The sequence below is a fragment of the Pungitius pungitius genome, chromosome 5 (assembly GCF_949316345.1).
Source record: "Pungitius pungitius chromosome 5, fPunPun2.1, whole genome shotgun sequence".
Lineage (NCBI taxonomy): Eukaryota > Metazoa > Chordata > Actinopteri > Perciformes > Gasterosteidae > Pungitius > Pungitius pungitius.
Window position 1 is genome coordinate 2044412 of NC_084904.1, and position 15510 is coordinate 2059921.

The window sequence follows — 15510 nt, forward strand, 5'->3', positions numbered from 1 at the left end:
TCCAGGGATACAAAAAAAAGGAACAAGCTCTGCTCCAAAAATCCTTTGGGGGAATAAAGACCAGTAACCCATGAAATGGAAGATGAAGCAGTGAGTGTTAGAGATAGGGTTGAGAGAAAAGACACCGAGAATATATAATTCTATAATACTATAGAGAGCACCTGAATACAAGCCGCACCATATAGTCCGGAATTTACGGTAATGCTAATGTACGTAAGAAGATGGAGGAGCGGGAGGAGTGCAGTGCCCCGCTGAACGCTACATCTTCCTCGGCTCCGTACTGAAGACGCACTTTGCACCACTTTCATCTCTTCTGGTGTAAAGCTATCAGGCAATTAGGAGTCTCTCGCCCCCCCCCCCCCCCCCCCCCTTCAGACAACGATCGCATCCCTCAGCCCATCGGTCCACCCATGGACAGTACACAGGTTTTTGCCAGGGTCATAAGTTATTCACATCTCTCGCTCGCAGGCCCTTTTGTGAATAATCTGTGCCGAGGGGACGTCTCCCACACATACGGATGTTGTATGTGGCCGATTCTTTCGTACTGTCTTTGCTTTTAGCCTCGGGTGATTGCATTAAACACAGCAAATCAGATTTGCATGGATCAAGTGAAAGCACAAATGCATGCTCTGGCCACAGAACATCTTTCCTGGGTCCGTCCGTCCGTCTGTCATTGCTCCCCAAAATCATTCCGGCCACACGGGGAGGACAGCACAGGGGGTTTTAGCATGCGTGGGCATGGACAGGGCTGCTTGGGCTGAGGGGACGGCCCCCCCCTCGAGCCAGACGTTTTAACGTCTCCGGTCCAAGAAGACGAGGAGGAAGAGAATTGTTGGTTTCATTGTCCGCTGATAGAAAGAGGAAGAGCACCACTTGGCTACTGGAGGTGTTTGGCAATTGGAGCATCATCTGCCTGGCAGCTTGCTTGTTGCTTTCGCTCTCTTCTCGGCTGGGGGATTGGCTTCCTTGCTGATTCGCTGGATAGCCCACCTTCTGTCTCTAAGAGGACAAAGCCATACATCACACACACACACACGCACACACGCGCAGTGACACACAGTCACGTGCACAGTTAACCTTCTGTCTCCTTTACTACGCTTTGTGTTTACACATCAGCTTCCCAGAGGGTTGCACCGCTGAGACATACGTCGACGCTCTGCATCACACACACACTTTTACTCTGATGTAACAGGTTTCTAATAAACTATACAAACCCATGGCGATGCATTTACATTGCAGTTCCTATGTTGCCGTGTATACTACAAATCTACATTGCCATGTGAAGCAGCAACCTATCCCCACAGCTAGAATTCACCCAAATGGCTGTGTGCTCAAGCACCCGTGACACAATCACTAATTGATTTGTGTTGCAATAGAGACAAATCAGTATCACATGTGACCAAGTCGTTTGTAGGCAGAAAGCAGCGTGACCTTTGAAGGGCCCGCAGCTGACCTCAATATATAACCACATCTGTACGATATTCCCTTCGTGAAGAGGTGAAATCCACATTTTTCGCCTCACCGCCACCCTCAACAAAGCTGTTCCCTCGCCACGCGCGCCTCACCTTCTCCATGAGATGAGAGCGAATACAAAAGTTAAGCCCCCGCCGGAATGCAGCGGCTGAGTAGAAGCCCTCCGGGAAGATGACATTTTCACCCGCGTTACGTCGTGGAGCCGACTAGAAGCAGGATGTCTTCAAAACAGGAGCAGGATTTGCCATGGAAATAAACTTAAGAACAGCTGATCCCAGTGGCGCAGTAATCCAGATGTGAGATTGGCCTTATTGAAGAAGGACATCTGTCCAGCCTTTAGTGGTCTGTAAACCAATAAAGATAGACTTGATCAAGTAGCTTTAATAAGTTCTTGAAATGACTCGTAGTTTACATGAATTATAAATTTCTCAGAGGGTTATTTGATGCGGCTGCATTTCGCCAAATTACTGATTTAATTCATTTTTTCTTCAACAGTAACTGAAAAAAAAAATAGAGAAGACTCGCTTGAAAGCTTCAAAACCCCAACAAGCTTTCAGTTGCACACTTTTGATGACAAAACGTTTAACGACTGTATCCCAAGGGGGAGGGGACGTAGTATATAACTGCCCCCCCGTCCCGTCCCCAAGGTATCATTACAGCAATAGCAATCTGAAACAAAGCAATGACACACCGCTGTGGAAGGAAAAGCTGACGTGTGATTGGCTGTTTGTTTAGGTAAGCCTGTGCAGTTCATCTACCCACCGAGGGATCAATAGACCTACCAGTGTTTAATGATCGTGCTCAAAAGTTCGAACACTTCCATCCCCTTCCCCATCACCGTGCACGCGAGATTGCGTCTCACTTTCAGCTCGCTCATCACGCCTTGCAGGCCCTTGTTGCTTCAGTCACGCGGCTGTGGATGGACCCGGAGAGGCTGCTGACTGGAGTAGCCCTCTCATCAGCGCGGCGCGAACCAAGCAAACGGACTATTTCGGGAAAGCTCGCAGCACTTTAACCACTCAAACCGCTTGGCTCAGACGGGATTAACCACAAGGAGAGTACTCGGGGAAGGGCAAAAACAGATCACACGGTAAGTGACAAAAACTGTCACCGCGTACGTCTCACGGCGGACTTTGTGGAAGTGGCATTTATTCGCCTGGAACCTCTTTCCTCGAGTGATTCTTGGCGGATCACCGACGATGCGCTCACTCACTCGGGATGTGGCAAGAAAACACATTTTTGGTCAGTTTGCCAAAATTAAAAAAGAGACCCAAAACAGTATCATGATGTGATCGAATGTAATGCTGTAAAATGTTGAGAAACTTGAGGAAAATATATATAAAGATTCAATTTAGTTAAAGTTTACGTTGTTTAAAGAGGTCGATTTCAAATAACTGTATGTCTGCTATAATTACACAACCATAATATGGGATTTGCCAATAGATTTTCATGGTTCACCCCAGAAGAAACTAAAAAAAAGAACCTTTAGGGAGAACAGAGGAGGGATTCTTCTTCCAGGAAGGACAGAGATGTTATGTATGCATAATTCCAAAGATAGCAGAGAAGCAACACATTAAAATGCACACGGCATGAAATCTTTGTGATTAAGATGAGTCACGAAAGGAGCCATCGAAGGGAGCAAAGTGGCCAGAAAGGAAGTGGCAGCAAAGCTTTATATGTGCACTGCAGCAGATGAAACAGAATCAAAAACTCAAAAGGGCCACGTGATGATTTTCAACATTGCTTCCATCTATAGAACAACAAAGGAATCACTTGCTACAGTGAGAGGATTTTTAATTAAGTGCACACAAATTGGACTTGAAGATGTGCGCGTCCCAAAAAAAAAAAAAAAAAATGGAACCGAGAATAAAATCCTCTCTACTCATTTTAAAGATAATAAAAAAAGAAAACATGTTCTCTTGCGGGTTTACTTCCCTACGCAGCAGCATCTCATTCTTACATGCCATGATCAGCACCCATGGTACTTCCAATTCACCAATGGCCATTACAAAGCCCGCAAAACAAAGAAAGTCATTACGCGCATGAACACAAAGCGCGAGGCCACCGCCTCCTCCGTCGGGTTGCCAGGTCAGCGTCTTCTTTGCCTCAGTGGAACAGCATCCCTGAGCAGGCAGCTTCCAAATGCGGGAGCCAGAGATTAATCAGGTTCCCCCCCTTACAACCTCCGGGGGCACCTTCACTTTGCCGGCACGCAGCAAAACATTTATCGGTGTCAACTTTTCATAACGGATAAATTCTTCTTGGTTTCCGCAACGCTTTGTCTCTCTCTGGGCTTTGCAGAACCTGCAGCAGCTCGTCTTCACTCTACGCTGCCTCCACCCCCCCGAATGGACCCGTTTCACGCCGAGAGGTTCCTTTCTAACCGCTGTCGAGTCGAGCCGACGATGAGAAAAACGACTGGATTGCCGGTTGTTATTGTGATGGTGTTGGAAATGACGGTGAAACGTCGCGCGCATTCGTGGCCGCTGGAGGAGGAGTCATTGGGACTCGATGACCTGGCGTATCGCTGCCATCTCCTTTTTTTTTACAGAGGATTCACAAGGCCGCTGTCATGGCCGTAGACTCTTTGCCTTGGTGATGTATTCTTACCGCTTTTAACTGCTTGTATTGAGGGCATTTACTCAGTAATAACTATTCATCACTTGACATTTAACACAGTTGCCTCTTTTAACAGTGCCCCTCCAGGGCAGTGGCTGAAGAAGGACACGTGTCCAACAACTTATGTGGTTTTATTAGGGTTAGTGAGAGTCTTCACACTCACTCCAGCTTCACAGGATGTTGCCACTCAATATGGTAGTATGGATGAAAATTGGTTTAAGCTAAAGATGTTGCTTTTATTGAAAAAAAAAGAAAAAGGATTGAGTTCCTCAGGATATCCACGCTGATTAACCGTGGCCAATTACTTGCAGAAAATTCCTAAAATTCAGATGGGGCGCAGGTGCTGCCCGATCATATAATTGTTGTGCATCTGCCACTCGACACACATCTTTGACCCACCAGCAAATGCAGGACCACAGAGCTATGAAGCATGATGCGTTACCTCAAAGTCTGCAGCAGAATACACCCCCTGTGTGCAGCCGAGCCGGTTACACTCTCCGCATTCAGTCGGGCCCACAATAGCTATTCGATACAGCAGCAGAAAACAAATTGTTCACCTTCAGTTTGGCTTCGATGCGTCTTGGACATGTGGCGGACATGTGAGGACGGTGGTTTATCGCCGCTATGTATTGGGTGGGTTTTAAATCATGGCTGCTTTTAGATCTATTCCTCACTGGAGAATACTCCAGCCAGAGAGCAGAAGCCCGAGGATGCTTTTATATTGTATGTAATTTCTAACTTTCTATACCATTCATATCATATTCATCATCAACAATGTCAATCATTGCGTGTGATCTACACTAACAGAAGAAGTTTGCAAAATCAAACTAAATGTACAATTTATTCTAAAAATGAAAGCTTAACACATTTAAATTATGTAATTTTGTGCAAATTCATGAAAAGCAATAAATATGTAACACTTTTCTCTCACTTGATCACGATACAGTTGTTTTGGATCACAGCCCGAGCCATATTTATTCAAAGTAAGCGTGGTATAATTTTCTCCTGGCTCAGTAGCTACCCGTGCTGCCATTCTGTAACCACTAATTTGAACAAACACGAAGTATAAAAAGAGCAGACTTCACCACGATATCATGAATCACCATCTAACGCACAACCTTTTCTGATGAATGGCACACACATTCTCGCTATATTCACCTCCTATACCAATGCTGCTATATTCACCTCCTATACCAATGCTGCTATATTCACCTCCTATACCAATGCTGCTATATTCACCTCCTATACCAATGCTGCTATATTCACCTCCTATACCAATGCTGCTATATTCACCTCCTATACCAATGCTGCTATATTCACCTCCTATACCAATGCTGCTATATTCACCTTCTATACCAATGCTGCTATATTCACCTTCTATACCAATGCTGCTATATTCACCTTCTATACCCATGCTGCTATATTCACCTTCTATACCAATGCTGCTATATTCACCTCCTATACCAATGCTGCTATATTCACCTCCTATACCAATGCTGCTATATTCACCTCCTATACCAATGCTGCTATATTCACCTTCTATACCAATGCTGCTATATTCACCTTCTATACCAATGCTGCTATATTCACCTTCTATACCAATGCTGCTATATTCACCTTCTATACCCATGCTGCTATATTCACCTTCTATACCCATGCTGCTATATTCACCTTCTATACCAATGCTGCTATATTCACCTTCTATACCAATGCTGCTATATTCACCTTCTATACCAATGCTGCTATATTCACCTTCTATACCCATGCTGCTATATTCACCTTCTATACCCATGCTGCTATATTCACCTCCTATACCAATGCTGCTATATTCACCTCCTATACCAATGCTGCTATATTCACCTTCTATTCCAATGCTGCTATATTCACCTCCTATACCAATGCTGCTATATTCACCTCCTATACCAATGCTGCTATATTCACCTCCTATACCAATGCTGCTATATTCACCTTCTATTCCAATGCTGCTATATTCACCTCCTATACCAATGCTGCTATATTCACCTCCTATACCCATGCTGCTATATTCACCTTCTATACCAATGCTGCTATATTCACCTCCTATACCAATGCTGCTATATTCACCTTCTATACCAATGCTGCTATATTCACCTTCTATACCAATGCTGCTATATTCACCTTCTATACCAATGCTGCTATATTCACCTTCTATACCCATGCTGCTATATTCACCTTCTATACCCATGCTGCTATATTCACCTCCTATACCAATGCTGCTATATTCACCTCCTATACCAATGCTGCTATATTCACCTCCTATACCAATGCTGCTATATTCACCTTCTATACCAATGCTGCTATATTCACCTTCTATACCAATGCTGCTATATTCACCTTCTATACCAATGCTGCTATATTCGCCTTTTATTCCACATCTAATAGTAGAGAAAGTCAAGCGTCTCCTGTAGTCTAAATAGCAGATAATGCTTTTTAACTTACTGACCTGCTGGAAGATTCAAACATGAAATAAAATGCTTTTCAAAATGCTCTTGATTATTTCTTCTTAGTACTTAGGGTTACACATTTTATGTGTGTGATTTCTGTCAGCTAATTTATGCAGCGTCCAATGCTATACGCTTTAGCTAATACTGTGAAAGGAATCTGCCAAGGACCCCATAGAAACCTCAGTGGTTTGGTCCTTTTGTTAATGTGCTACTCATATTAACACTTTGCTACACACTGTGGATGTTAAACTCGGTATGTAGTAAGAATGTTCTTTGCGTCCGGAAGTATGACCCAGTTTCTATCTTCTATGGCATCAGAGATGTGACCAGAAGACAAACAGTGATCCAATATGACGGACTGGCCGGCAGGCTCATTAAATATTGACTCTGGGGAAATATGCTGGAGGGCATACCTCAATAATATTGGCACACGCACTCCACGCTCGCATCTTTGAAGTGGGCGAGTTCAGGATTGAAGCACTTGTCTGTCGTACGTGCACCATGAGAGGTACCCAAGACAATTTCCAACGCTAACATACGGTATATTGAATTCATGGATTGTGTAAAAAAAAGTTGTATTCTAAACGTAAATCAGCTGAATCTTTTAACAAAGAGGGAGGAGTCAAACTAATTCCCTCTCTCGCCACTGCTTCTTTAACTTCAACACTGCACATAGGAGGTTGCCGGTCCACACAGTGGGAGGATGGGATAAATGGAGCAAGACAACAGAAGACAAATGGGTTACGGTCTGGTCCCCCGCGGGGGGGGCTCCCTCTGCGTGGGGCCGACGCGGCTTCGGAGCGTCGGGAGGCTGAAACCAGCTGGCTGTGAGGCCTGAGAGGAGAGACAGCCGAGGCAATCAACAATGACAACGCCACGAGGCGCCACTGCCACCTCCAGCTACAGCGCGTCGTCCAGTGGGAGTCTGGGCGACTGTCGCGTTGGACTTGTTGCCATTTTCAGGGTCATGAAGTGCAGATTTAAGTTGACAATGACTTCTTAAGCCGCATCTCTAACCAACGGGGAAAGTCGAAGCGACGCCTCACGGTCCCGTTGCAGTTTACACGCATGCCTGTCCCAAAAGGGCATCGCTTCATCATGAAGTCACAATGACCGTAACGTTTGGGCTTTCACTACCAAAATTCACAAAAAAATGTGGTGCTTTAGTCCAGGTGGACGCAGTGTGCCAAACTTGACGAGATTACCCCCAGGCGCCGTCGAGCTATTGCGTTTACAAGAATAGAGCGTTACACAAGTATCCGTACCAGCAGACCTCAGGTCGGCATCTTGTTGCCAAACTCCTCAATTCACCCTCCACATACAACACTTATTTGTGTGCTTTTCTTATGTAGCAAGGTGGGAATACAAAACTGCTGCTAATGTGCAACCTTGTGCAGTGATAGAACAATAAACATTGTTATCTTGTGACTTGTGTTTTCTCTTCTTTTGCATTGTGAAACGCTGCAACGCCTTCCAAAAATCAACATTTCTGTTAAAGTCTACCTTAAAGTCCTAAATGATGCGGGGGCAGACAGGCAGGTGGGGGCATGCCACAGGGAAAGGGACGGAAGTAGGGCACATTCACTCTGTGCCCCGCAGACACGATGCAGTTCTTATTACTGCTGCATCTAAAAAAAGATCAAGTGTGACTGACTACTGTATTTTCCTTGCCCGACTTTCTAGCATACATCTGTGCAACTGTGTGCATATTTAATCAGATAGAAAAGGGATGCTGTAGATTCCTTTTGAATTTACAGTTTATCAGCATAGTTGGGACAGTTCTAATGAGCCCACGCTTCTAGCAAGGAAAGGAGGGGAAAATGCCACATACCCTTTGATGTTCAAAATGTTTTATGATTATCTTTTAGTAAACGGTAAAATGGTGAAGATCAGTTTGCATACTACCCCTAATGGGTTTGCGATCATGTTCAGGAACATGGAAATCCACTGGTAAAAAAAACCTTGCTGCATTGCACTCCTGGAGTTCAAAATCTAATTTCAATTTTAAATTGGTCCACTTCAAAAAAAGTGGGCACCAAGTTAAGAATTCGATAACTGCTTTTGAAAAGAACTTCCTCATCTGTTCCAACTGTCCACAAACAAATCCCTGTGTACTTCTCTTCATCCCCTGCCCACCCTCCTCGAAGCATCCTCGTGAGATCTCATCTCTAAATTAAATCAGTGCACCACTCCAACTCATGTAGCTATGGCGACTATTTGCTAAATGGGCAAGGTGACCTTCTGTGAGATGACTCAAAAAAGGACCAATGGGTTTCATACATATACGGCAATCAAATTCAAAAGTGCAACTGATATTCAAGCTGGGTCTAAGAGGCTGCCCTGTTCATTTCTAAATTCAACATTTATTTTACTTCCATTGTGTAAAAATGACAGAAAGAGATTTTTTTTTTATATATATATGCCTGAAAATGTGATGTGTTGTTAACACCATCTGAAAGATGGAGTAGGTATAGATACAAATGCAAATGCTCCAATAAACAAAGAACACATTGCGGTGACCAAGTCAGTCGGACCACGAGGGCCGCTCTGCCGCATGAACCAGTTGCACCAACACACCGCAATAAAGAGAGAATAAACACAGGCTCATAGGGGTCAACACATGACCAAACACCGCTCAAGCACCGTGCTGCAGGGAGTGACTACTGTTCAAAGGGAATAACACTCCATGAAGGACTGCAGAGGTTTTCAAACATGTGCGATCAGTTTAATGCACGAGTGGATCGTCTATACACTTGGTCAAACACAAAAATTAGCATGCCGTTTCTGGGTAGTTAATACGTGCGACATGGCTCAGGGTCGGTCAGATATGAAAATCCTCGGTCTGCAGTGAACGTTGAAGGAACAAAAACGTCTTCTCAGCTGGCAAAAGGGAAACGGGTGCGCCTCTGTAAAAACAATCTAGCTTCACAAAACATTTACAAAGATGATGGTAAAAGGCATATTTGAAATCCCTCACTTGTCAGGTGGCTGCTGGTGCGGGTTGCAGGGAGGACTCAAACAGGTGCTCTTTATTCTAAACCAAAACCGAGACGTGCTCCAACACCGGGTAAGACTGAACAATGACGCCACAGGGCTTAAATACACTGTGTATTTAGGTGCAGGTGATTGGACACAGGTGGAAACAATCAGACAATCACAGGACAAAGCAGGAAGTGAAGCTAACCCCAGGGACACAAGAGACATGAAACTACAAAATAAAACAGGAAGGAGAACCAAACCGTGACACAATTACATACAGTAAATAAAAAGTTACCGTATTTTGGCGACTATCGGGCGCGCCGGATTATAAGGCGCACCTTCAATGAATCGTCTATTTTAGAACTATTTTCCTATACAGGGCGCCTGGATTATAAGGCGCATAGAATAGAAGAACCAATTGATCCATACATATGGCGCTCCGGATTATAAGGCGCACGCGTCGTTTTTTGAGAAAAAAAAAAAGGATTTTAAGTGCGCCTTATAGTCGCCAAAATACGGTAGTTTGAATAGAAAATGAAGTATGCCAGGAAGCAGTCAGAGGTGCTAAGCAAAACCAAGCTGGATAACGTACAATACCACAGGCCCATGATGATGCAACTTCCAAGACCGCTGCACAAAGTGAAGAGTTCTACTAACGACTCTGTAATAGGAGCCATCAAGCCGACCTCTCTGTTCTCCCCCATGGGTCCGCTGCAAAATCCATCTCCTGTTAATAAGCAAATGGTCCTGTTCCGATTTATTAGTCAATCCCCAAATCCCCCTAGTGAGATTAAATCAACGCAGGAGTCAGTCTTAAAGCAATACTCCGACTGAAAAACTTTTTCCATGTCAGAAGGCGCCCATCAAGAGAGAAAAAAAGGGAATCACAATATCAATGGAAACTCCTGCAGTTTAATTTTGGGTTGTCCCTTTGTAGCTCACATTTCTAATGGTGACTTTGGAGTAGCTTGGAGTTCTTTCTTTTGTCTTTTGTCTTTGTCAGCAGTTCCCCATGCAGGCTACACATGGGATCAGTATATTATACTAACTGTATTTGACAAATGAAAAGTACTTTTCTCATTCAATTAGGAACATAGAACAAAACAAAAAATGTTTCAATGAGCAGAATTCTTGACAATTCCGATTTTCAGAAGGTTCAGAGTCAGCGTGTTCTAATCGTGGATCATGATATCTCGATGTAGCAAGTCTGCAACAACACAGATGAACCCTGACCATTAGATGCATGCCGTTAGTTCCTAATCATCACAAACGGCGGGTCACTTTGGCCTCACTGGGCTTTTCGATGTGACTGCTGTCATCCAGCATCGCCGGGAAGCCTGAACTGTCAGGTCTGTCTGCACTCAGAGGGGTTGTTCGCGTCGCGGCCCGATCAGCCCCGCTTAGGGGCTCAGGGGATAAGGCAACGTCCCCAGGTCAAGTCTGGAAAGGGGGAAACCGCCGTTGTCATTCGCTTCCCCTCAAGGCCTGCAATGGCTCGACTGAAAGTGTCCACCGAAAAACATACAGATGTGCCTAGAAACACAGGTCCAATATTAACTGTCACTGTGATTATTAGGCTTTGTCCTCTTCATCATATCAAATGCTTGAAGGTCTCTCTTCTATTTCTGATCTCTAGCATTTGATCCAAACTTAGCACTTAGAAATGAGAAGAAGAAGATGAGACCCGGAGGAAAACACAATATTGAGGATGGAAGGAAAAGATGAAAACCGAGGAGTGCTTGTGTCAGCGTGGGCACGTAAACCAATGCCGCTGTTTGTGTGCCCCGTGTTTGCGTCGACGAATCAGGAAATGGACCGGTGGGGGGGGGGGGTGTATGTCTCAAGAGAGACACACTGATTGAAAGAGAAAGAAAATAGGAGAAGGAAAAAGGGGGAAGAGGGAAATGATGTGAGAAACCGAGCACCGCACGCGGGGCGTTGAGGCCCAGTATGACCGACAGTAACCAATGACTACAGCGCGCCGTAAACCCCCCCCCCCCCCCTGATCGCATTCAGGAAGCTGTGCAAGCTGCAGGCTGTTTATTGTTAACCCATTTCCTCCGACGGGGGGATACCTAATAGCTGCCGCCCTCCAACATGATGCATCCCAAGCTGTTCTGTTAAAGCCACCGAGGGGGAGACCGTGCCTTTTCATTGTGGTAGAACGTGGTAGAACGTGGTAGAACGTGGTAGAACGTAGAGTACGTTCACACGTCCCCACTGGGGAGCTTTTCTGTCCACTGATACGGGGGAAAGTGAGACAAAAGACATTTGCTTCAAATAAATATCGAAATTGATGCTGCTCTCTTCTAACACGATAGGGGGCCAGGGTTGATCAAATAAAAACGTTAAACCGATTAGAAGGCTATGCAATTACATCTTGTGCATGTTAAGATGGTCAATGACAGCCTCTTATAGTGATGGCCCCCCCCTGTAAAACGTGTATTCTGGGACAAGTGGCAGTATTTACTCTTGTTTATGGTTATATTGAGCAGAAAAACACACAGCGGTCAGTCAACATGAAGCTACTGACCCATGAGGCTTTGAATCTCTGTGGACAAAAGTCAAAGGCATCCACTGAATAGTTCAACATTTTGGATGTTTCTTCTTTTTACATTTGCCCTAAATGCATTACGACTTCGAATCATAAGAGAGAGAGAAACGAAGGGAGATACATTATTGTTATCATTATTTATTTTCAGCAGCAAGGTGGGTTTTCTATTCATTTCAACATGGATTTAGTGCTCACAACGTGGCTTTATTAGCGGGGGGGGGGGGGCAAAGAGCGCGGCACCAATATATTTCAGAAAGCCTGCAAGTCACTGTGATCAAACTCTGATTTAGCGGAGCTTATTTCCATATTAAAACCAGGTGTATGTATTTTTTAAAATGTGTAACAAAATGCACACAAAGTAATCTGTGCTTTCGTAGTACTCTCCGCGCATAAATCCTGACGGAGCACATCAATAATTCATCGTGTACGAAGCAGGGGTCTGTCTCGTCCTGCGGTGCGTGTGCGTGATGTGAACGCAGCCGGCCGAGGGCTCCGGGAATCACCCGGCAGCGAGCTGTCAGTCTGGAGAGGCTTTTTACCGGGCTGCCCTTCAACAAGAAAAAAAAAAAAAAAAGGGGTTTCATCCATTTTAACAGCGGAGCAGCTGACCGTCGATGGAAGGGGAAGCCAGGGGAGAGTAACTGAAAGAGCTAATTCAACTTCCTGCTGGTAAAAAGAACTCTCTTTCGTGAAGCAAGGGCATTTTCCTAGAGCCAGTCACACTCGCCAGCCTGTGGGTTTCCGGCTGGACGTTGTCCAGCTTTCACATTGGACCAATGTTGCAGGATCCCACTATTCGATGCCGTTTGCTTTTGTACAGGAGAAAGCTTCTACGAGATTGTATTCCTCCTCATTTTTTTTTTTTTTAATTGAAAGTACTTGGGATCGTGTGATTTGGAAAGGGAAATCACATGATCGGAAAAGTCTGCCGTCCAAACAAAGAGAGCAATTCATACTACTTTCTTTGATGTGACATCGGGAGGTGATGGGCTGCAGAGCCTTTGTCTGTCTGTGTTTGACAGCTTCCAACATTTTAGGGCGATGTCATTTCGTCGATAAAAGATGGAATCTTTTTCCTCCTCAATATTTACAACAATGAATATTTAGCCTGGAAATCACAATTCAACTTGCTAAATGGGCACACAAATAAGGTCTTCGCCATCTGCATTGTGATGTGAAAAAACAGAGTGTCAAGATCGGACTTCTTGAGTGGAGCATCTTTATGTATTAAATCTTTTTATTTTCTAAAATGAATAACTCAAAACTTATACAGGCATATAATAATAATGTACCCAGAGCAGCCATATGAAAAACAAACTCACAATTCAGTGTTGCTTGTTAATATAAAGAATGAATCCTACCCTCCTTTTTAATCCATATAAAAATTATCTAATGATAAACATGAATATAAAAAGTCTTCAAAATGCAAATCCTGTTCACATTGATCGAATGAAAGATAATATTTATTCGAAACTAAAATTTTAAAATTCATTAGAACAGCCTACAAAAACGTTGGTTTCTGATACTTTCATCATCATCATCATCATCTCGTAAATGTTCAGTATGTTTGTATGAACTACAGCATGTTTTCATTTCCTCCTTACAGGTATAATTGAGTTAGTCCTTACCAATTGTTCCTCTCAGATAACTAATTAAGCATTTTCAAACCAAACCTTCATATGCATCGCTTTCAATTCCATAAAGTCAGTGGGTTTGTGTTTGGTTTTAATGCATTTCTGAGAACCTTCACGGATCAATTCATACGACACTATACAAACCTAAAGTGTACGGTCCATAACAAAGTGGGATTTAGAACATTTCTTGACTTTATATTATAGGGAAATCAAAATTGAGCCAGTGCTGTTACAGCAGTCGGGGAACTTTAACATCATTACAGGTGAAGAATGTCCCTTCGTGGTTGAATTACAAACCAGGCTGACTAAAAACCGGCTGAAATATGGACTTTAAATGCCGTACAGTTGACATGCTAATGGGTCCTGAGTAGCTGTGAAGTAGTTTCTGGTTGTGCTCCATCCACTTGGGGACTGGAACCCAACCAGATGTCCTCCACTTGTATGAGCAACGTCCCTCTGACTGAATGTTGGGAAACACGTTCCATAGAGGTGAGAAGTCTTTTTTTATTTCCTGTGCTTCCAGCTGAGGCCGGGATAAACAGATCCCCTCTTTACACCATATCCACATCTTATATTACAAAAAACTAAATGAATTAAACAGAAGAAAGGTCTTCATGTCCCTGGTATTGCTATTTATTCTACATCCATTACCGCATTATTTTAGAACAAAAAGGACGCGTCTCATAAGGATCGGACTTTCCAAATCAATGTCCGCGTAACTGACTTCCCGAATGCACGCGTTTATCTCTCAGCACCGGGTCAGTAACACAAGTCGCCTGAAGAACAAAGTCAATACACCTTCTCCTTCTGCCTGAATGAACGGATCAATGAGACCGGAGGAATAGCGTCCACGACCCAATTCAAGCTGGGTTTGACGTTGATCCCTGCTAATGAAAATGTGGGACCTCGTCCGTAATGTGTTCATTAGCGTTTTCGGGCACATCCTTCACGTTCCTCGGCCCCAAAACCCCCGTACCAGTAGCCGTGCCTCGGGCCAGCGGCGCGGCCCATGGCGCGTGATTGGGAGCGCGGCCCGGGATCCGCAGTTATATATATATATATATATATATAACCACGCACGAAAAGGGCCGTTCCTCCGCCAGCTCCCCAACGCCGTAGGGGTCTAATGACATGGTCGGGGGGGGACGGGGGCCGGCTAAAAGGAAACTCACTCAGTAGTCACTCACAGTGGGAGGAGGGCGAAATCCAGGGCCGCTAAATACAACGTCCGACTGGAGCGAGTGCCGGGGGTACACCTTCCACCCCTTCTCCCTCCCTCCCTCCCTTCTCTTTGTTTAGGCAGTCCCTTTTTTTTTTTACAGAATCTCGACCGGGACTTCAGTGACAGCTCCACAGATAAAGACTCCCTCCCCCCCCCCCCCTCCCCCTCCTCCCTCCCCCCTCCCCCCTGCTGCGTCCCCATGAAGGGACAGGCAAGCAGGGAGAGATGCCGTCCCCCTCACGAAGGGATGCTCCAGATTCCTCTGTGACGTCAAGACCCGGCCTCGGTTGTGACACATCCGGGTGACGAGTTGTGCCACGTGGCGGGCGACGTCCGCCTTTCTCTCCCCGAAAGACTGAAATCCACTGTGTGCGTGTTGATTAAGTAGGTGGCTCTTCTTATTAGCTTTATACAGGGGCACTGCCTCAGAAGTTTTATATCAGTCTCTTACAATCAGGAAATATGTCACAACTTGATTGCTGAGGGGGTGGTGTTGGTGGGGGGGGGGGCAACCCGCCGCTGCCTTGATAACTGGGAACGTCAATC

The 15510-nt window shown here is 44.8% G+C and overlaps 1 long non-coding RNA gene across 1 annotated transcript; it reads right to left on the reverse strand.

Moving 5' to 3' along the window:
- Nucleotides 1-394: 394 nt before the first annotated feature.
- On the reverse strand, nt 395-9727 carry LOC119224529 (uncharacterized). Its single transcript, XR_005121053.2, has 3 exons — nt 9553-9727; nt 1566-1817; nt 395-999 (listed from the first exon to the last, which is right to left on the reverse strand). It is a non-coding gene; the product is annotated as an uncharacterized LOC119224529 (long non-coding RNA).
- Between the last annotated feature and the right edge of the window lie 5783 nt (nt 9728-15510).